Source organism: Lithobates pipiens, unplaced genomic scaffold, assembly GCF_037356315.1.
Source record: "Lithobates pipiens isolate NorthernLeopardFrog02 unplaced genomic scaffold, aLitPip1_a1.2 Scaffold_3, whole genome shotgun sequence".
Lineage (NCBI taxonomy): Eukaryota > Metazoa > Chordata > Amphibia > Anura > Ranidae > Lithobates > Lithobates pipiens.
In genome coordinates this window covers 41,100,895-41,124,422 of record NW_027507790.1, presented here as the reverse complement: position 1 = coordinate 41,124,422, position 23,528 = coordinate 41,100,895, and the positions used below count along the sequence as shown (strand labels likewise).

Below are 23,528 nucleotides of genomic sequence, written 5' to 3'. Positions count from 1 at the left end.
TACCAAACAGCTTACACACAGAAGGGGTTATTTACGGAAGGCAAATCCACTTTGCACTGCAAGTGCACTTGGAAGTGCAGTCGCTCTAAATCTAAGGGGTAGATCTGAAATGAGGGGAAGCTCTGCTGATTTTATCATCCAATCATGTGCAAGCCAAAATGCTGTTTTTTATTTTCCTTGCATGTCCCCCTCGGATCTACAGCGACTTTACTTCCAAATGCACTTGCAGTGCAAAGTGTCTTTTCCTTTAGTAAATAACCCCCAGAGTCTGCAAGAGCCCTGCATTGTATCCACAAACTGCTGATCTTGGGTGCAATGCTTTACAGGCTCCCTAAAAAAAAAAAAAAAAAAAAAAAAAAAATGAATGCACATCTTTTTGCATTTATTATTTTTATTTTTTTAAAGGTGAACTTATTTAAAACTTTTGCCATTTGTTTGTTGCTCTCATTGGACTACATATACATGCAAAGCAAACTCCACTATATTTACCTTACCAGGGGATATCTCGCCTCTCTTCCTCCTCTGACAGCACATCTATGGTGAATGAAGCTACCATGCAAACTACTATAAGCAATTCCCATCCACACAATTCTAAGCCTGTTGGGAGCTAAACTCCACTACTAATCTACACTGTATGTGCAAGGCAGTGCCATTCATTTGAGTATGAAGCAACCCTTGTTACAAAAAATAAAAGCAGGTTTTGCTCTCTGGCCTCGTCCCTCACAAAAAAGTCCAATAGCTGCTGCCCCACTTCTGAACCAAACGATGCCTAGCATGCTCAGTCAAACTGCCAGCACTGCATACAAGTCACTGCCCTAGTCCACCCATAGGATGCCACTATCTGGATGAAGAGTTTGAGGTAAGCAGAGACTGGCATTGGAGTTAAAAACCAACCACAGGAGCTGTGGGCTAGATTGGCAAGTATTCATCTGGGGAGAGAGCAAGAATGAAAACTGCACTTAAAGTGTTTTTAAAAGCTAAAATGTTTTTTTTTTTTTTTTTTTTTACCTTAATGCATTCCCTGTATTGAGGTAAAAATGTTTTACCACTTGCCGAGTCCTCTATTGATCCAGCACTGTGCCTGGCTCCATCTCTTCTCTCCCCTCTTCCTGGTCTCCCAGGAGACTCAGACAGCAGTGAAAGCCATAGGTCCAAGGATGTACACAGCCCAGCTTGGGAGTGCGCCTGCACAAGTGCTCCCATAGCACATGGCTTGCTATGAGGTGGAGGAACAGAGAGTCCATGGGGGACCTCAGAAGAGGAGATTCAGGACCACTCTGTGCAATACCACCGCAGCACCATGGCAAATGCAGATCAAACAGAGGCCAAGATGGCAGCTTCTTAGCCTGCAAAGGATAGAAGGGTTTAGTTCTACTTTAACTGCTTGCCGACCAGCCGTTGCAGTTATACTGCGGTAGAATAGCTCGCCTGCGCAAATCGCCGTACTGGTACGGCAGTCCCTTTAAAAGGCTAAAGAGTGGCTCCACAGAGAGCCAGAATGGGGATCTGTCAGTGTAAACAAACTGATCCCCGTTCTGACAGGGAGGTAGAGAAAGATCTGATTTTCCTAGTGATTAGGACTGCGAATTCTCTCTATTCTCAGTCAGTCCACTCCCCCCCAGTTAGAAATAACTCCCTAGGGAACACATTTAACCCCTTGATCGCCCCCTAGTGTTAACCCCTTCCCTGTCAGTGTGATTTATACCGTAATCAGAGGTTATTTTTAGCACCGATAGCTGAATAAATGTCACTGGTCCCAAAAAAAAAGTGTCCCTGTCAGTGTGATCTTTACAGTGTCCTATCTGTCTGCTGCAATCCTGCTAAAAATCGCTGATCATCACCATTACTAGTAAAAAAAAAAAAAAAAACATAATTATAATAAAAATGATTAATTACAATAAATCTATCCCCTATTTTGTAGACGCTATAACGTTTGCGCAAACCAATCAATATACGCTTATTGTGATTTTTTTTTAACCAAAAATATGTAGAAGAATACATATTAGCTTAAACTGATGAAGAAATATTTTTACTTTTTGTTTGGTATTTTTTATAGTAAAAGTAAACATTTTTATAGTAAAAGTAAAAAAAAATTTTTTTTCTAAATTGTTGGGCTTTTTTTGTTTATAGAGCAAAAAATAAAAACCACAGAGGTGCTCAAATACCACCAAAAAAAAGCTCTATTTGTGGGAAAAAAAAGGACCTAAATTGCGTTTGGGTACAGCGTCGCACAACCGCGCAATTGTCAGTTAAAGCGATCCAGTGCCATATAGCAAAAAAATGGCCTGGTCATTAAGGGGGTAAAACCTTCTGGAGCTAAAGTGGTTAAGGTTTAAAACCAAGGTCTCCAACTTTATAAACAAAGAGCCAGTTTACTGTTCCTCAGACTTTAGGAAGGCCAGTGGAAGTAGAAAATGCCATGAGCTTAGTGGTCAGTGGCAGTATAAAAATGACATAGTGCCCGTGGTCAGTAGGAGGAGGAATAGTGCCCCATCGCTGGTATCACTGGAAGAAATAGTGCCCCATCATTGGTATCAGTTTAAGGGATAGTGCCCCATCATTGGTGTCCATGGCAGGGATAGTGCACCATCATTGGTGTCCATGGCAAGAATTATTATTATTATACAGGATTTATATAGCGCCAACAGTTTGAGCAGGTGTTTAGACACAATCTCAAACTTGCCATAATGTCGAACCCATGTTACGTCCTGTGATATCAGCTGTTCATCAAATCTGTGCCCACTGCGCATGTGCAGAGTGTCATTGATTACCTCAGTGCTGAAGTCAGTGCACTCAGGAATTTGACATGCAAATGCATATCTGACGAGACACGCTATACACTAACGCTTTCCAAATTGACGGTGTTTAAGGACTACTCTGCCAACCACTGTAACTTTGTATGCATGCAGTGTTTAACTACTGTAAGTTTCGTAATGTAAGCAGATGTTAGTGTATTTTGCAAGCGTTAGTGTATTTGTGTGCTTATGTGCTGTATCGTTGGTCAAGGAATTTGACATGCAAATACCTCAATGTCCTGACGTCAGCGGTGAGGTCATCGATGACGAGCTGCGCATGCGCAGTTTAGTGAAACAGCTGATGCCCGTCACAGGAAGTGACGTGGGTTTGACATTCTGCCAGGTTCGATAATTTGCCCAAAACATAGCACTTTACAAAATGAAGGCAGACATTACAGTTATAATACAATTTGGTACAAAATGAATCAGAGGGTCCTGATCATTAGAGCTTACAATCTAAAAGGGAGGGTCAAGTGATATAAAAAAGGTAATAACTGTGGGCAATGATCTGATAGAGAAAGTAAAAACACAGTGTGTTAGTTAGAAGCAGGACAGGCTTCTTTAAAGGGTTTTCAGGGATCCTCTAAAGATGAATATATTAGGAGATAGTCTCCCAAAGGATGGGAGAAGCTCAGGAGAAGTCCTGGAGGCCAGCATGGGGGAGTTGACAAGGGAGTTTAAGAGCAGGAGGACCTAAGAGAGCGGTTTGGTTGATATTTGTGTCCCTTTGTTGGTATCAGTGGGAGGAATAACGCTCCATCTTTGGTGTCAGCGGGAGGAATCGTTTTTCCACAAGTTACAGTATCTCCAAAAAAAAAGAAGGGGGTTTTGGTTGAACAGTGCCTATAACAGTGACATGGTATATAGATGTGAATGGCTCAAACCAGCGATCCCTTCGCACGCACACAATAAAGAAACAGATACGCATGAAAAAATCCCAATAGACAAAGCACACCAGAACACAAACAAGGGATGGGATCACAGCCAACTATTTGCTGTATTGTGTTAAATAATAAAAAAAAAAAAAAACTGAAGAATAGAGACAAAGCAGTAAAAATACATAGGTGCATGCTTTTAAAAAAAAAAAAAAAATAGGATCAGGAGTGGTCAAGTCACCTGCTGGGTGAAGAGGCAACGTCCTTGTGATCGTACAACACAGCTGTCTATATGGGTTTGTGTGCTGGACGTCAACATGACACACATCTGTCTGCTGATCTTTACACTGTGGGGGAAGGAGAGCCTGATTTTTTCTAAGTACAAGTAGGTGTCCACAGGGGATTGAGCCATAGGAAATGTGCCTGCCGCCATAAGACTGCGAGGGGGAGGTTTGTTCTTCCACAAGCCACTTCAAAGCGCTACAAAAACATTGGCAGTAATAAATGACAAAGACACAACAGAGGGATTATTGTGTGTAGCAAGTCACAGACCTCGCACACAACATGTTACCTTACGGCCTTATACAATAATAGGCACACCTCAATAAAAATAAACCCCAGCATCCGCAATGCTTTTACACACACAACCGGCCATTAACATGTACTGATGGCTCATATACGGCTATTAAAAAACATTTAAGCCTTTGAATGCTTTGTTGTTGTTTTTTCCTGAAACCTGCCATTTATACCTCTGCATTATAAGCATTTATATTATAAACCAGGAAGAAAAAAAAAAATCAGACCTTAACCTGACCATAAACTCTGCAAATTTCAGCAGGTTCCTGATGAACCAGACAAAATTTGCCCCTTGAGTGGCCCTGCGGCCTCCTCCCTCCCAGCCATTCAGGGGCAGCTGCTGTTCAGATATTCTGACAGTCACCACCAGCAGCTCAGTAGGGGATTTGTCCTTTGCACTTGTGGATGGAGATTTTGTTTGTTCAGTCAGCAGTATGAATGGAAAAAAATAAACAATACCAGCCTGGCCATACACATGTAGATTTTCTCTGTTCAGCTTGCATCTAATGATCTTCCTCCATCCCCAATACACAGCATGGACAGACAAATCTCCTGATGTGCCATTCTGCCCCACCAGCTGTCAAATGCCCAAAAAGTGGCAGCATCTGATTGGATGCAGGCACTGTTTGGCTGACCAGCTCCTTGGATTTTCTATCAAGGGATCTCAGGTATGAGGTTGAAGCGAAACTTCAATCAACATTGACTACTTTTAATCCTTTTGCTGTTAGCATTAGTAAATAAATAGGAAGGTATGTTACATTTTCTAGGGGTCAATCAATAATGATATTTTGGGATGCCTTCCAGGCCGACAGCCAATATCAGGTGTCGATATTCTGTAGATTTAAACTTTTTATTTTTACACTGTCCTTTTAAATTTTTTATTTTTTTTATCACTGTTATTACTGTCATAAGGACTGTAAACATCCCCTGTGACAGTAATAGGCAGCACAGGTAGTCTTTATGGAGGGATCTGGGGTCTATAAGACCCCAAAACCCCTCCACTCGAAAGTATTCAAAATGTCAAGATTGGCAATTTTGATTACTTTCTATTTTTTAAAACTGGCGCTTTTAGGATGCCGGTAGGAATGTCATGACATCACTTCTGGGTTCTAGAAATGAGACCCGAACAAAGGTGATTTGCTTTGTTCAGGTCTTCAGCCAGCCGCCAAACATGCCAGCTGGTCGCTCGGGCCTCCCAGGCGGAGTGGCAGGAGGGGATGTCCCCTCCAACTGCTTGTAATAAGCGCTGAGCCACATTGGTTGTTATTACAAGAAAGCTGACCACCCGTTCTAAAGAACAGTACTGGGGTAATGCCTGCAGCTGCATGAATCACCCCGGTACAACCCCTTGAAGCAATATCAGTAACAATGGGTAAGTTTGCGACCGATACCAATGCTTCAAAAAAAGTGAATATTGGCCGCCCCGATAATCAGTCGACCTCTAATACTTACTCGTTTAAAACTTTTTTTGTTTACATTTCTTCAGTTACTTTTTGGTTTCTAGGCCTAGGCAAATTAGGTCATATAGGGATGCACCGAATGGGTTTTTTGGTGCCGAAACCGATACCGAAAATGAAAAATACACTAGGCCGAAAACCGAAACCGATACCGAAACAGCACCGATACCGAAAATGACTGTTTTCAAAAAATATTTTTATACAGGAGGTGGTCAGAGGCTGGGGACATGGTACAGGAGGTGGTCAGAGGCTGGGGACATGGTACAGGAGGTGGTCAGAGGCTGGGGACATGGTACAGGAGGTGGTCAGAGGCTGGGGACATGGTACAGGAGGTGGTCAGAGGCTGGGGACATGGTACAGGAGGTGGTCAGAGGCTGGGGACATGGTACAGGAGGTGGTCAGAGGCTGGGGACATGGTACAGGAGGTGGTCAGAGGCTGGGGACATGGTACAGGAGGTGGTCAGAGGCTGGGGACATGGTACAGGAGGTGGTCAGAGGCTGGGGACATGGTACAGGAGGTGGTCAGAGGCTGGGGACATGGTACAGGAGGTGGTCAGAGGCTGGGGACATGGTACAGGAGGTGGTCAGAGGCTGGGGACATGGTACAGGAGGTGGTCAGAGGCTGGGGACACGGTACAGGAGGTGGTCAGAGGCTGGGGACACGGTACAGGAGGTGGTCAGAGACTGGCGACCTGATAAAAGAGATAAGTGCAGACAGTGTTGCCCCCTGTGATGCAGACAGTGTTGCCCCCTGTGATGCAGACAGTGTTGCCCCCTGTGATGCAGACAGTGTTGCCCCCTGTGATGCAGACAGTGTTGCCCCCTGTGATGCAGACAGTGTTGCCCCCTGTGATGCAGACAGTGTTGCCCCCTGTGATGCAGACAGTGTTGCCCCCTGTGATGCAGACAGTGTTGCCCCCTGTGATGCAGACAGTGTTGCCCCCTGTGATGCAGACAGTGTTGCCCCCTGTGATGCAGACAGTGTTGCCCCCCGTGATGCAGACAGTGTTTCCCCCCGTGATGCAGACAGTGTTTCCCCCCGTGATGCAGACAGTGTTTCCCCCTGTGATGCAGACAGTGTTGCCCCCTGTGATGCAGACAGTGTTGCCCCCCGTGATGCAGACAGTGTTTCCCCCCGTGATGCAGACAGTGTTTCCCCCTGTGATGCAGACAGTGTTTCCCCCTGTGATGCAGACAGTGTTTCCCCCTGTGATGCAGACAGTGTTTCCCCCTGTGATGCAGACAGTGTTTCCCCCTGTGATGCAGACAGTGTTTCCCCCTGTGATGCAGACAGTGTTGCCCCCTCCTCACCCCTGGTGCCTCCCATGATGGGGGTGAATAGCGCAGGACTGATGCAGCCAGCGATGTCCCTCTGCAGTGAAGAGAGCCGTTTGGTTGAATAGAGCGCCGGGAACATCACAGCTTTAATTTCAATAGCTGTGTGTTCCCCGTCGTGTGCCGTCACACACAGACCCTCCCCCTTGTCCAGGCACTTTGATAGACAGATCACCCGTCCAATCTGGACAGGTGATCTGTCTATCAAAGTTCCCCGGACAAGGGGGAGGGGCTGTGTGTGACGGCGCACGACGGGGAACACACAGCTATTAGCTGTGATGTTCCCGGCGCTCTATTCAACCAAACGGCTCTCTTCACTGCAGAGGGACATCGCTGGCTGCATCAGTCCTGCGCTATTCACCCCCATCATGGGAGGCACCAGGGGCGGGGCGGGGGCGGAGTTCTGCCCCAGTCCCCGCCCCATTTTCGGCTCAATTATCGGCCGTTTTTTCCTTTCGGCAAATTGCCGAAAAGGGCATTTTCGGCCGATATGTTTCGGCGGCCGAAATTTCGGTGCATCCCTAAGGTCATACATTCCAGGAGGGAAGGAGGGGTTTTCTCAGCTAAGTACACACTTTCGCCTGAGCTAAGGGCAGATTGATTCCTGGAAGCAAATGCTACACGAATCATCTGCCCTTACTCAAGCTGGCCAGGGCTAGAAATGCTAGGGGGCGTTTTCAAAGTGATTTCTAAGCAAAATAAAGCATGGAGACATTGATGGATGGGGGGAGTTTGCTTTAAATATTAAAGTGGAGGTCCGCCTACCGCTGCAAAAATGAAAAAGCCAACAGCTGCACATACTGTATCTGTTGACTTTTAGTAATAGGACACTTACCAGTCCAGCAATGTTGGCACCGCAAGTGACGTTTCCATCAGCTGTCGCATGCATGCCTTCTCCATTGTGAATAAGGGAACCCGTCAGAGAAACCTTACGGCTTCATGCCGGGAACCCTACTGCGCATACGCGAGGATCCGCTCCTCTCTCCTACTGGCCTGGCAGCCGGGGAAGGAGAAGGGAGGAGGAGGGAGCCCTGCGGTGATGTCAATACCCGCGGCTGAGGCTCCTGGAAGTGGGAATAGGATACCAGTATTAGACAGGTATCCTGTCTCCCCCCCCCCCCCCCCCCCCCAAAGGTGCCAAATGTGGCTCCAGAGAGGGGGAGGAGTACAACGAGTGGAAGTTTCACTTTTGGGTGGAACTCCGCTTTTAATATGATTTTAAACATATATTAAATAGTGTTTTGGTTTGTGGTTCTTAGATGCAGTGTAGTTCCAATTTAGGCTGGGATGGCACTGGTGCCATCACAGATATTCTCTGTGCACATATCATGTGATGTCTGTGCAATGAAAATTCAGCCATACAAACTGTATGGTTGAAATCGCATCTCATTTGCGCCAAAATGGTGTGGGACCCTTTTTTTTTTTGGTCTGCACTGGAATCGAATAGCATGGGTGTGTACACTCATGCTATCCAATTCCTGTACCATTTGACATTTCATACTGTTATCTGTGAACTGATCTGGGGGTGTCATTAACTTTACATTGACACCCGCAGCGGTTCGCAAGGGGCAGCGTGAACTGCCTGTTAGTGAGATGCGAGAATCGCGCTGGTTCCCGCATCGCACAAGTGTGAACCGAGCCTTAATAAGGAACCAGATTACATTTAGTCCATGTATGGCCAGGTTTATTCTGTACTACCGTAGCTCTACGTAAGCAGCTCAAACACCTCCAAGGAATTTATCTGAATGGGGTTCATAAACTTTTCTGGTGTTTGTGGTGGTGTTCCCTGGGTACTCTTCTTTATTTTTTTTTTTTTAAAACCTACAAGAAGGATGGAGGTCAGTAAATGGGCTTTACCCAAATTGGTCCCAACGTGTACAAATGTGAGCAAGTTACCCCAATGGGAATGCCTCTCTCTGAAGTACTCTTCAGTGCACTGCACAATATGTCTCCACCATACAAACACATAATTGTTATTGTTACTACCGATATTTATATAGCACCAACAATTAACACAGCACTTTACATAATGTACATCTACATCAGTCCCTGCCCTCAGGGGATGCAAATAAATCAATGCAATTTCTCATTCTGTACTTTACATTTACATCAGCTGAAAAGTGTTAAAGTGGTTGTAAAGTTGGAAGGTTTTTTTTTTTTTTTTTTTTTTTTTTTTTTTTTACCTTAAGGCATTCTCTGCATTAAGGTAAGAAACCTTCTGTGGTCTGCGCAAGTGACACAAGTCTACACGTATATGGGCTCTAGTACACGACAACGTACTGCCTTCCTGTTGGAAAATCATCCTCCCCCTTGCAGTTCCTCAAATACTGGAGGAAATCGTTAATCTGTGTTGAACAAACCAGGTCCCCTCCCCCCATTTTATGAAGATTGCGATCACCATGAGCCTGTGCTTCTCAGTCAATCTTTATCTGTATGAGAAATCATACATGCCAAGGTTTTTCATGTTAGATACGTGAATCTGAGGTGCTTCTGGGCCACCCACCAAGCTACCTGTGACCAAGGTGTCGTCTACAGCTAGATGACTGAATAACCACCTACTCCCTAATTCCATCAGTCATAGTCTACAAGAGAAGACCAGCAGAATTTCAATATTTCACTGTGTACAGAGCTCAGGAACAGGTACTAAAATGAAGACGGTCCTCAGGTCCATAGACGTGAAATCGTTCCCACAAAAGAGTCATATCCATTTCACTTGAGACTGTGGGACAAATTATTTGAAATGAGATCTATTTGTTAGCGGAGTTCTCTCCTCCCCCAATTAACTGTCTGAGGTTAGAATTGTGGCTCCATGCTGGAATGTAGCTAAGTCATTTCACAGACAAAATACCATTACACTAAACTCAGACAGCTTCTACAGCTACCCTCAGAGGCTAAAGCAGGTCATTTGGGTTTTCCTCTTGGTGAGATTTTACGTGTGAAAATACCTAGATTTGACACAACTAGAAATCAATGCTGAATATAATGCCTGGTACACACAGGCAGTGTTTTTTTTTTTTTTTTTCGTTCAACCCAGTGGGCTGAACGATAAAAAAAAAAAAAAAAAAATGGCGCTGACTGCACTAACTATGCGATGTTAGTACAGCGATCTCCTCAATGTGCTATTGTGTTCAGACAGGGGGAACACATCGGTCAGTGCAGATCAGATGCTGATCGGCTACTGTACACACTGAAAGAATGTCCCACCTTCGGACAGTTTGTATCAGCCTTAAAAATGGAAGTTTACGCAAAAACTAACTAACTCTTATCCTAAGACTAATCTATCTAGCCCTGTAAAGCAAAATCAGGGAAAAAAAATAAAAAATAAATACACACACACTGTACTTACCTGTTCTGCAGCCAATTCAGTCCAGTCCCACGCTGAGCTGTGTAGGCGGGTGCAGGAGAGGCAGCCAACAAAAGCCCCCATAGTAAGTCTATGGGTGACGTCTCTTCCCATTCATTTCAGAGCCATTGTCGGTTCTCTCCTGCACAGTGCACACAGCATCCGTCTCTGGAGATCAAACCTTTGGCTGCAGAACAGGCAAGAACAGCAATTGTTTTGCTTTACAGGGCTAGATAGATTAGTCGTAGATTGTGGCAAAGAGTAGGATTAGAGTCAGTTAGCTTTTGCCTAAACTTCCACTTTAAAGTGGTTGTAAACCCTTACAAACACACTTTTTGCTACAGGTAAGCCTATAGCAAGGTTTACCTGTAGCTACACTGGATATCTCTTAAACCTGAACGGTTTAGGAGATATCCCTGTATTTGCATGTGCCGACGTCATCAGCACATGCACACTGAAGCAATGGCACGTACGTGCCATTGCTTCACTGAGTGTGCCTTTAACACGCGCAATTAACATCATCGCAGCTCCAGCCAATCACAGCGCTGGAGCCCGCGATACCCACAAGTAGCTCCAGGAGAGGTGTCGGCCACCGGAGCGGTGTACGGGGATGGCTGCGGGGACTACGATCTCAGGTAAGTAATTCATAATGAGCTAGTATGCTATGCATACTAGCTCATTATGCCTTTGTCTTGCAGGTTTTTTTTTTTTCTTGGGTTTACAACCACTTTAAGGCTGCCTTAAGATGAGCGAGGTTTATTGTGCCCCTTCAGCAATCAGCTTGCTATGGGGGAATTGGGCAAGGAGGGGAGGGACCCTGCAGCGTCAGTGGGGGACCCAAGAAGAGGAGGATCAGTGCTGCTCTGTGCAAAACCATTGCTCGGAGTAGGTAAGTATAACGTAACCTGTTTCTTATTTAAAAAATAAATAAATATGAGCCTTTAAAAAGGAAGCAAACTGCCTCTGCAGACTTACCTATAGGTAAGCCTATAATAAAGGCTTACCTATAGGTAGTGAAAATATCTCCTAAACCTGTACAGTTTATGAGATATTTCCAGTGCATGAGCTCTAAAGGAACGGCCCACAGGTGCCCCTCCTTCCGAGCTGGTTCTGTGAATGGCAGCTTTTGTGCGCATGCGCGGGAGTGACATCATCGCGGCTCCGGCCAATCACAGTGCAGGAGCCTGCAAACCCAGAAGGAGCTCTGGGAAAGATGTCGGCCATCACAGCAGTGTGCGGGGACCACTGCAACAGCTTCGTTCTAAGGTAAGTATTCCATAATAAGCTAGTATGCGATGCATAGTAGCCCATTATGCTTTTGTCTTGCAGGGTCTTTTTTTTGGGGGGGGGGGGGGGGGGGTTTGCAGAGGTTTACAACTTTTTTTAATATCACTTTATTGTGTGACAATACAGGTCTCATTCACCATGCGTGTGGTATTTGGGAACCTTAAGCCTAGTGCATGCGATCAGAAAATCGGAAGAGAAACACTATTTTGGAAGCGACCGTACAATCATTTCAAGAGCCGATCGTGACAGTTCATCTAAAATGATTTGATCGGACAAACAAAAAAAACTTCTCGTACAATACCAGATCGTATCATTTCTTTAAATCAGTACAGATTTCGTCTTTTAAAAACAGAAAAGCAAGACCATGGGGGTTATTTACAAAAGGCAAATCCACTTTGCACTGAAAGACTCAGTTAGACTTACCGGTGACGGTATTTCTAAGAGCCTTTCAGGACAACCCCGGAGAGAGTAGCTCCACCTTGCAATCAGGAAACACATGCCCACTTTAAAAACACCTCCTCTTCCTCCATGGCTTCAGTTATTGTGGCCTTCCGACGCTGGAAAACAAAGCACAGAAAGCACAACACCATGGTAGAACTTAATACATTTACTAAGCATAACCTAGGGAGGGAAGTAACGGTTGTCCTGAAAGGCTCTTAGAAATACCGTCACCGGTAAGTCTAACTGAGTCTTTCTCAAATCGCCTTTCAGGACAACCCCGGAGAGGATAACCGAGAAACTTACCCTAGGGCGGGACTACTGCCTGCAGTACCTTCCTGCCGAAGGCCTGATCTGCTGCAGACAGTAGATCTAACCGGTAATGCCGGAGAAATGTCGAATAACTGGACCAAGTGGCAGCCTTGCAGATTTGTTCAGGCGTGGCACCGGCCCTTTCAGCCCAGGAAACTGCCGTGGATCTAGTAGAGTGGGCAGCAATACCTGAGGGAGGTATTTCTCCTTTTGCTTTATAGGCTTCTGTTATAGCCAACTTAAGCCACCTACCCAGCGTACTTTTAGAAGCTTTCTCCCCCTTGCGTGATCCAGAAAATATCACAAAGAGGGCGTTTGATTTTCTAAATTCTTTAGTAACTTTCAGAAACTGTAAAAGACATCTTCTCACATCCAATGTGTGAAAAACTTCCTCTCCTGCATTTGCTGGGCTTGCAGAGAATGTAGGTAACACTATTTCCTGTGATCGATGGAAAGTTGAGGATACTTTCGGTAGGAATGCTGGATCCGTCCTCAGTACCACCCTGTCCTGATAAATTCTAAGGAAGGGTTCTGTAATAGCTAGAGCTTGGAGCTCGCTGACTCTCCTGGCCGAGGTGATGGCCACCAAAAAGATTGTTTTTAAAACCACCTTCTGCAAAGAAGCTTCCTGTAAGGGTTCAAACGGTGCTCCCGAGAGACCCTGTAAAACTGTAGACAAATCCCAACTGGGAAAGTCTTTAAGGGCTACTGGTCTATTTCGAGCAAGAGCCCTAAAAAATCTAGAAATTAAAGTTTCTTTAGATAAAGTCTTTTCAAAGAAAACTGATAAGGCAGCCACCTGAGTCTTCAGGGTACTGGCTGCGAGACCCTTCTCCATTCCTTCATGGAGAAACTCCAAGACTGACACCGTGCTCTTGACCTTGAGTTCTCTAGAACTGCACCAGGAGTTGAACTTTTTCCAGACCTTCATGTAAATTGCCTGTGTAACTGCCTTCCTACTGGACAGCAGGGTCTTTACTACTTTATCTGAGAGACCTTTAGCCTTTAACAGGTCCTCCTCAGAAACCAGGCGGTTAGCTGCAGGAGTTCCACTTCTGGATGACTTACTGTCCCCTGGGATAACAGATCTTTTCTGAGTGGTAACCTCCATGGGGGCTTCGAGGCTAGGTTTCGAAGACCCGCGAACCAGGGTCTTTTTGGCCAAAAAGGAGTGACTAGTATTAAGTCTGTCCTTTCTTCCCTGAATTTCCTCAGTACTAGTGGAATTAGAGGAAAGGGGGGAAAGGCATAGCACAGCTGGTAATGCCAGGGGTGAGCGAATGCATCCAACCCTATTGCTGCATCTCCTCGGTGAAGAGAAAAGAATCTGTCCACCTTTGAGTTCTGCTGGCTGGCAAAAAGGTCTACCTGAGGAACCCCCCAGGCCTCGGAGATCATCAGGAACACTTCCTGATTCAGACTCCATTCTGCCTCTAGCAATTTGCGCCTGCTTAGGAGGTCCGCAAACAAATTCTGAGAGCCCTTCAGATGCACTGCCGATAGTGAGGCTGTGTTCTGTTCTGCCCAGGCTAACAACAGATTGGCCAGCTCCATCAAGCTCCTGCTTCTGGTTCCCCCTTGCTTCATAATGTAGGTAACCGCTGTTGTGTTGTCTGACAACACCTGAACATGGTGGCCTCTCAAACTCTGCTGAAATGCCACTAAACCCAGAAAGATCGCCTTCAACTCCCTCCAGTTGGATGATCTTTAAGCTTCCTGTTTGGACCAGACCCCCTGAGATGTCTGACCATCCAGATGGGCTCCCCAGCCCCAGGCACTTGCGTCTGTAGTAAGGCGCTTGTCCACAGGAAAGGTCCACACCAGGCCCCTTGAGAGGTTTGCCTGGTCTCTCCACCACCAAAGAGCCCTTTTCGTCTTTGACGAAATTTTTAGCTGTTTTTCCAAAGGATCCTGATGGGACCAGCTTGACAGAACCTCCCTCTGAAGGGGTCTGGAATGGAACCTGGCCCACTGAACAGCCGGGATTGCTGCCGTAAGCAGGCCCAGAACTGCCATAGCCATCCTGACTGAGACTGTCTGGTTGCTCTGTATCCGCTGTACAGCTAGCTGTAACTTTTCCTGTTTTTCCAACGGCAGGAAAACTTTCTGGAGAATCGAATTTAATGTATACCCCAGAAATTTCATTTCCTGTGAGGGGGTCAGGATTGACTTCTCTAGGTTTAGAAGCCATCCCAGGCCCTCGAGGTGAGACTGGGCCCTCTGGAGATTGACTAGGACCTGCTCCCTGGAGTCTGCAAAAAACAAAAGGTCGTCCAGATAAGGAACGACTGGAATCCCCTTCAATTTCAGGGGTTCCAAAGCCTCTGCCATAATCTTCGTAAAGACCCTGGGAGAGGACGAGAGTCCGAACGGCAGAGCCCTGAATTGGAGGTGCCATACCGAACTCCCTACCTTCAATGCCAGGCGCAGGAACTGCTGCGATGCCTGATGAATTGGTATATGAAGGTAGGCATCCCTTAGGTCCAGGGATGCCATGAAGCATTCTGGGGTCAACAGCTTTGTGATGGAGAAAATTGTATCCATCCTGAAATGTTTGTACCGAATGAACCTGTTCAGGAATTTCAGATTCAGGATTAGACGGTACTTCCCTGAGGGTTTTTTCACCAGAAAAATATGTGAATAAAAACCCCCGCCCTGCTGGTTTACTGGGACTTGAATCAGAACCTCTTGCTGTATCAGCTCCTGTAACAACAGCTTCATTGCAGAGGCCTTCTCCTGATCCCTTGGCAATGTTGTCACATAAAACCTGCTCGGGGGTAGTTCTGAAAACTCCAACCTGTACCCCTGATCGACAACGCTCTTCACGAACAGATTTGGAGACAGCCTGTCCCATTGTTCGCGAAAAGCTGACAGTCTCCCCCCCACTGGGGAGATATTGTCACTTGTTCTTAGGGGACTGCTCTGGGGGAGATCTAAAGAGGACTCCACCCCTGCCTTTGCCCTTCTGTGAACCCCATCTGCTCTTGTGCTCCTGGTCTTTTTTATGGGACTGCTGAAAAGCACGAAAATTCTTTTTAGCAATCTGCTTTTTCTTAACTGGAAAAGCCTTCTTTTTATCGGCTGTTCTATCCAGCACAGACTCTAAATCAGGACCAAAGAGCAAGTCACCCGAGAAGGGAAGACCACACAGCTTGACCTTAGAGGCAGTGTCCCCAGACCATGTTTTCAGCCAAACTGCTCTCCTGGCTGAATTTACAAGAGCCGAAGACCTAGCGGCCAGTTTAACTGATTCTGCTGATGCATCCGCCATGTATTTGACTGCATTCAGGATCAGTGGAAAGGACTCTAAGAGATCCTTGCGGGGTGTCCCCGCCTCAATATGGCTCTTCAGCTTCTCTACCCAACATTCCAGATTCCTGGCCACCACCGTAGCTGCCATTGCTGGTTTTAGACTGACTGACGCAGCATCCCAAGCTTTTTTAAGGATGGAGTCAGCTTTTTTGTCCATTGGGTCTTTAAGGATCCCCATATCTTCAAAGGCTAGATCCGTTCGTCTGGATACCTGCGAGAAAGCTGCATCGACTCTGGGTTTCTTGTTCCAAACCTCTGAGTCCTTATCTTCGAAGGGAAACCTTCTTTTGAGAGCTTTAGAGAAGAAAGGGGCTTTTTCTGGGTCCTTCCACTCCTTTCTCACTGAGTCTGAGAGGACCCTGTGGACAGGAAAAACTCGCCGTTTTGTTTCGTCCAACCCCTGGTACATTTTGTCATGAACTGACAGTTGTACTTTTTCTTCCTGAATTTCTAGAGTAGTGTAGATTGCTTTTAAAATATCATCTACTTCCTCTAGTGATAGCTTGAATTTGGAGCCCCTGCTATCTTCTTCCTCTTCCTCCTCCTCAGAATCCCTGAAGGAGATGAGAGTACTACCCCCTTCGTCTCCAGACTCTTCAGTTTCCACCTGTCTGGATGACGACGCCCTGGGGCTGGGCGGTAAGTTCTGAGGCTCGGTCTGTGCGGGAGGGTTTTGTATCAGGATGGACTTGACTGAACTCAAAGAGTTTGTCAGCTCTTTAACCGAAGAAAACAAATCCTTATATTGTTGAGATGTTTCCTCTTCCACCAATTCTCTGATACAATTTCTGCACATTGCCTTCTGCCATGAATCTCTGAGGGGGGTTTTGCAAGAAGGACATTTTCTCTGACCTGGTCTAGCTTTTCCTAGTGATTTTTCCTGAAACGACATACAGGTTTAATTCACTAAAAGCTCTCAACAACCAGTTGCTTAACACCAAGCCAGTGCAGAGACCCACCACCAAACAGACCTACTAGTGAGACCCCAGAACTAGGCTGCAAAAGGTCAGAGCGAAGTCCACCTCTGACCTGCAGCGACAGGCCCCCAAAAGGGGGGAACAAACAAAGACATACCCACAGTAAAGCAGAGGGTGCCAGTGCACCTTACGTACCTGGGCTGGACCGGTGCTGGGGGCGCCTGTCTCCGCCATAGCTGGCTTGCACTCTTCCATCGTTTGAGTGAGGCAGCTATTTTACGAACAGCTCTCATTTTAAATTTTCCCGGCCGCCGCGTCATCAAGGCCGGCCGGAAGCGGAAGCACACGGTCACCTGACCCGCCCCATGACCCCTGCGTTCCAGGCGCTGAACCACGGCGCCACGCCCCCTCAGAGCGCTCCGCACGTCACCGTGAACGACGCCGTCGCCGCCCGGGACCCGGCGCCGAAAACGGAGCCATGCCGCTGACCTGCAGCGGCCTCCGCCAGCAACAGAGCCCTCCCTGCGCTAACAAGCGGACACCGGGCACCCGACGCCGGCACTCCGAGGGTCCTTACTCCCGTGAGATGGCGGGACCAGGAGCTCCAGGAGTCCTCTCCCCGTGGAGATGCTGCTGGGGGTCAAAGAGAAACAACCTGCAACAAAAGGTAAGCCTTACTCCCCTGCAGAGAGTGTAGCTCTCCCTGGTTCAGGCACATGCTTCCTCCAAGGAGGAAACACAATAACTGAAGCCATGGAGGAAGAGGAGGTGTTTTTAAAGTGGGCATGTGTTTCCTGATTGCAAGGTGGAGCTACACTCTCTCCGGGGTTGTCCTGAAAGGCGATTTGAGAAAGTGCACTTGGAAGTGCAGTCGCTCTAAATCTAAGGGGTAGATCTGAAATGAGGGGAAGTTCAGATGATTTTATCATCCAATCATGTGCCAGCTAAAATGCTGGTTTTTATTTTCCTTGCATGTCCCCCTTGGATCTACAGCAACTTTACTTCCAAGTGCACTTGCAGTGCAAAGTGGATTTTCCTTTAGTAAATAACCCCCATGCATGCTCGGAAACAAATCCATTACAACACTTCCGAAGTTGTCTTCTGTCGATAGAGAATTTTTGTAAGTCAAGTAACCTCTTCAATGATCATTCGTCCGATAATCTCATTGTGTATATATGATGTTTCCTGCAAACAGCCCCTTATAAAGCAACAAGAGGCCAATAGCCATTTTCCACATGTAATCAGATATTCAGCAATTACCTGTGGATGAGCAGACTTTTTGCCCCTGGGTAAATCATCCACAGGTAAATCGGTGAAAATCTGATTACATGCAAACACCTTCGCTGTCAGCCTCTCATTGCTTTTGCTGTTCACAAGAAACCACATCGAGTTTAGCACAGGAAATCCTAGCCAGTCCCAAACACATAAGTGGTCGGCTCCACCATCTCTGGAACCGAAGAAGTGATATGGAAGGAGGATTCAGTGTTTTCTACAAGAGGATGCTCAGCACATATTTCTGACACCTCTGGGTACCCCCTGACTTTGGGGGTGAAATGGTATACAGAATTGCTCAGTAGAATACCAACACTCAATCATCATATTAGCTCTGCGTGGCCCTAATGTTGCTGCCTCCATGAAATGTCACAAGCTTCACCTGATATCCCACCCCCACCCTAACAAAGCATTTGAGACCTTCCAGCCCCCATCTCAACAAAGCTTTCCAAAATCAAACAACTGCGTCTGCATTCAAGACCTGTACAATGCCGCCCGAGTCTGACACACCACACGCTGATCACTGTGATAATGATACACAAAATACTGCATTTACATCTTAGCACTTCAGGTCATTATCTATCACAATACAAAAGGCAAACACACATAGTAGGTAGAAAAGCTAAGAAAACATTTTATTTTACAAACCTATGTAGTATAGTACTCGATATAATGAACTGGCACTGAAGATTTGTTTCCAGGATCTTAAAAAGGCATAGTCAACCTTTCCAAGGAATTTACCAAAATGCAATTTTGTCAATACAATAAAATAAGTGTGTTTATTACATTTTGGAAGCCCGCAGAACATTGCAGCTGTGACCAGTGCATCATGGGCACAATGCACAGACCCCCGGCCACAAGTCTGTATGGAGGATCGAACCTCCTGGATATTCAGACAGCTGTGGAAGTCAGCTGTCAGAATACAACACATGGCAAGAGAAGATTCTTCTGTCCAGGCTGTTTAGTGTGGATGGGGTAAACTAACGCCAACGGTTTGTGCAGTGCTTTACAACAAGAGTAAGGATGTGCTCAGGCGCGTTCGCAAGCCGCACGCGCAGAGCCCGCCAGGAAGTCAGCACCGCACAGCGCTAATCACAAGCAGCGAGACATTTCCCGATCTCTGCAGCCGCACATTGGGACAATGTCTCACTGCTTGTGATTAGCGCTGTGCGGTGGTGACTTCCTGGCGGGCTCTGCATGTGCGGCTTGCGAACACGCCTGAGCTTATCCTTAAACATGAGGGCAGACATTACAGTTACAATACAATTCAGGAGGAATCAGATGCTCTGCTCCTTGGAGCTTATTGGATTTCTATCTTTCAGCCAAAGGATGAACAAGAAAAATCTATGTGTGAATGTCTAGCTTAGCACACTTTATGCCCTAGACTAGAGTGACAACACTGCGCCTCCACATACAGCACAGCAAGTAAACAGAAGTTGGACAGAAAAGATGCAGGACCAGGTGAAACTAAAAGAAATGTATAAAAAAAATGAATTCCCCCAACACATGTGAAGGCTGGCAGGCTGTAATATATAACATTTTATAAGTTGTTACAGTAACAGTTTTTTTTTCGTTTTGGGATAAGGGTTTTACTATTAAAGGTTGATCACTGTAAGCACTCTTCTTCGTGTTAAATTATTTGTCTCAACACCCCAACTGCCATTTTAATTGGACAGCTGGGTCTGTCAAAGGAGGTTGGAAAATAACAGACTTACTGGCCAGATCACCAGGTTTTAGGAACCTTAACTGGAAAAGGATAACATCACCATGCACATGCGCCCGGAAGTCAGTCATACTGGCACAGGCGGAGTGTTCCAGGATTGCACACTGAGCTGTGCATGCTCAGCTCGGTGTACATTGATTGGGAGACTGTGAGCAGGCAGATAAGTGTGTGTGTGTGTGTGTGTGTTATTGCAGAAAAGCCAAGATATGTGTGTGAGCCACTCAGGCTTTATGGGAATTAAGTCCTGTGCCCACCGCTGAGTGGGAGTTGGTCTATGCTCCAGGCAATGGTAGAGTAAGGATGAGCTCAGTCGTGTTTGCAAACAGCACGTGCAAAGCCCGCCAAGAAGTCAGCATTGCGGAGCACTAATCACAGGTCGTGAGACATTCCCCAATGCACGGCTGCAGAGATCGGGAAATCTCTCACTGCCTGTGATTAGCGCTGTGCGGTGCCAACTTCCTGGCGGGCTCTGCACGTGCTGTTTGCAAACATGCCTGAGCTAATCCTTAGTAAAGAGTGATAGGTGTCCCAGAAGCCCCACATAAGGTCAAAGCCTGCTGTGTGATGGTGAATAGCAGTCTCAGCCTGGACCCCCACCAGGCTATGCCCCCCCCCCCCCCCCAACACATTTCAGTCTATCCCCATGATAAGCTCCGGTGGGCAGGGTGAAATGTATTGGGAGTGTGGACTGGCAGGAGACTGCCATACACTATCACACAGCAGGGTTTGACTTCTTGTGCAGCTGTCGGGACACCTATCACTCTCTACTACTGCAGAAGAGACATAGCATGTCTCTTCTCCAATAAAGAGCTACCTACCCACAGAAGACCTATGTTTCCGACCTTCATCCTAGAACACAAAGGGTCCCTAAATGCAAGTCCCACTTGGTACAGCCTTCAGCCCATCCTGCCGTAGACTTTGACCGGCTGCAGGGCTGGACGTTACACTTGTTCCTCCTGGGCTCACTAATACCCTGGGAAGAAAACACTGCAGCTGGATCGCTCTGCATACAAGGGGCCTCACTGTCTATACCAGGGATCTCCAAACTATGTCCCCCCCCCCCCCAGGTGTTACTGAACTACAAGTCCCATGAGGCATTGTAAAACTCCGCCTTTCACAGACATGACTAGGCATGATGGGGATTGTAGTTCCTGAACAACTGGAGGGTCATAGTTTGGAGACCCTTGGTCTATACTACAGAAGAGCTTACTACTCTCCTAGTGTATGGGAGGAGATTGTGTTATATCTTACATCAATTTACTAACAGACATTCATTTCCAATAAAAAGATCATTTTTTTTATGATCATCTGGCTGATTGGCAAACTCCCACTGGAAATCGCATTTACTTCTACACCAGACTGAGCAGACAGCATGGACGCAAATTCTGAAAACTGAAGAGCATTGAATACAACATAGTCAGGACTAGGGATGGGATGTGTGCCATGCCATTCATGGAAGGACAAGCATAAAAATCCATTTATTTTCCATTCCGGCACATAGACGCTAGTATATTTTTGTTTCCCAATTAGATGATCTGATGGGATATAAAGAAGGGCTAACTACGCATATGTGAGTGGGATGAAATTGCACAGATCAATAACACATTGATATGATCATGTCAATGAAATAGAAAATACACAAAAGAACAAAAAAAAAAAAAAGCCAACTTCTATTAAAAAATGAGCTGCGTTGTTATAACATGGAACAGAACTCCTATGAGATGACAGCAGAGCCTGGCATTCCAATGGGTGCTGCCATCGCAACAACATCCAACGGTACATGGAGAGGAGCCACTGGCAGGGAAGGTGCTGGCTCCTATCACAGACAACATATGTATACATCACATAAGTGACAACGAGCACACAGCATACCCACATTGTACATCTCTTCTATTCCCGAGCCGCCAGCTGCACTCCAGGTCGGGAAGATCCCGGGAAAACTTCCGGTTCCGGAGCTCACGGGCTCCGAGCAGAGAGAACGGCAAGAACCACACAACGCATGCGCGTCAGGCTCCAGCGACCGTACATTGTCTCCGCCCACGGAGTAACCGTGATGCGTTCATTGCGCCTGCGCTTCTGTCCAGTCACTTTCCACAGTTGTGTGTGTGTGTGGATTGTTCATTCAGTTTGAGGGGAACCTTCGGGTCCTCGAAGACTATAATTTTGTCCATTATAGAAAGAATGAATTGATTTTTGACATACATTATGTTACCTGTGCATTAGAAAAAGTGCTATGCGTTTTTCTTAAAAACACGTGTTGCTTTTTATAGCACTTTTTTTATTGCATTCAAATCAAATATTAAAACGAGAAATGGATTCATATATGTCCATTGAACGATTTATCCTGAGGCTACGTTCACACTGGGGCAGGGGTGCGTTAGCGGTAAAGCTTTACTGTTCTAGCAGCGCTTTTCTGCCGCTAGTGGGGCGCTTTTAACCCCCGTTAGTGGCAAAAGAAAGGGTTAAAAGTGCCCGTATTGTGCCGCTGTCAAAGCTGTTTTCAGGCGCTGCCCATTCATTTCAATGGGTAGGGCATTTATATACTGCTCTCAAACCGCCCTGAAGATGCGGCTTGCAGGACTTTTTTTCAAGCGCACCGTTCCAGTGTGAAAGCACTGGGGCTTTCAACACTGGGGAGGCATGAGAGGCTCTTTACAGGTGTTATTTTTAGCGTTAAAACGCCTGAAAAGCACCTCAGTGTAAAGGGGTCTTTGAAATTCAGTCATTACATGATGGCAATATTGTTTGCCCCTCACGACCATGGGTAAAACCATTTTTGACTGGTATATGGCTAGCATATAGCTGGATACACACTATACAATTTTCTGTAGATTTTCTCCCTCAGATTTACCAAAATAATATAATATGAGGTCAAACCTTAAAGTGTAAGTTCACCTTTACAGAAAATCTGTAAGGTGAACTTACACTGGACCCCTTTCCCATTGCACCTGGTTCCACTAACCTGGAGTCTGGCGACCCCTGGAAGTGACAGATCACATCCCCACAGCTTTCTCCTCTTCACCTGCGTTGACAGGACAGGCTATGCGGGTTCTTTTTATCCAGAATTTTTTTATGTTATCAAGGCTATGCAGGTTCTGATTGGTCGGCGCTAGGGATGAGCTCGGTGTTCGACTCGAACGCATGTTCGACTCGAACATCGGCTGTTCGGCGAATTCAGAACTTTGTGGACTGTTCGCACCAAATTTGTGTGGTACAAACGGCCCACAATGCACTACGCCATCGCAGTGCATTGCTGGCTCATGATTGGCCAAGCACGCACTGTGACCCCGCATGTTTGGCCAATCACAGCGCCGGTAGCGAGAAGAGCCATAATTGGCCACAGGCAGGATGCCCGTGGCCAATTATAGCTCAGGGGGTTTAGTACACGCTCCACACTATATAAGGCTGCCAGCACGGTGACCTTGTGTGGTGTGTTCCGGTGTGCAGGGAAAGAGCAAGATAAGCAGGGACAGTGTGTTCTTTTCTCAGGCATCTGCAGGAGTTAGTAGGTGTTGTGTGCCTCCAGCACAGTATACACCTGTATCCAGGGGTCAAGTCCTGGGGAAAAAAGTGTGAGAACTCCCACCCAAGATCCACTCCCCCACCAAAAAAAAACGATACGCTCATATGCACAAACACTTCAAGTGGTATTTTTCATGCAATTTTCTTATTGTGTGTATGAAGCTTAACTATTAGTACATAAAAAAAAAAAACAATCCTCAATAAATATAAATACGGTAATTCTCTGAATAATCAGCATTCATTCAATTGTGCTTCCATGCAAATGTGAAGATCATGTTCTGATCTTTATTGGGGAATTTTATTTTGTATATAGAGTGTTTATGTGGTGAGTTTACACTTTTCATTGAACAGAGTTTGGATAACA

General features: G+C 46.2%; 1 protein-coding gene across 3 annotated transcripts in view; it reads right to left on the bottom strand.

Moving 5' to 3' along the window:
* Positions 1-21,665, bottom strand: part of SPECC1L (sperm antigen with calponin homology and coiled-coil domains 1 like) — a 141,822-nt gene extending 120,157 nt beyond the window's left edge. Inside the window, exon 1 of one of the 3 annotated variants that reach the window (XM_077461536.1) lies at positions 21,519-21,665. The gene's annotated coding sequence lies outside the window, so the exon portion shown is untranslated. Of the gene's footprint in view, positions 1-3,911; positions 3,931-21,514 lie in introns of those variants that run through there. The other 2 variants (XM_077461537.1, XM_077461539.1) reach the window with 2 other exon arrangements.
* Between the last annotated feature and the right edge of the window lie 1,863 nt (positions 21,666-23,528).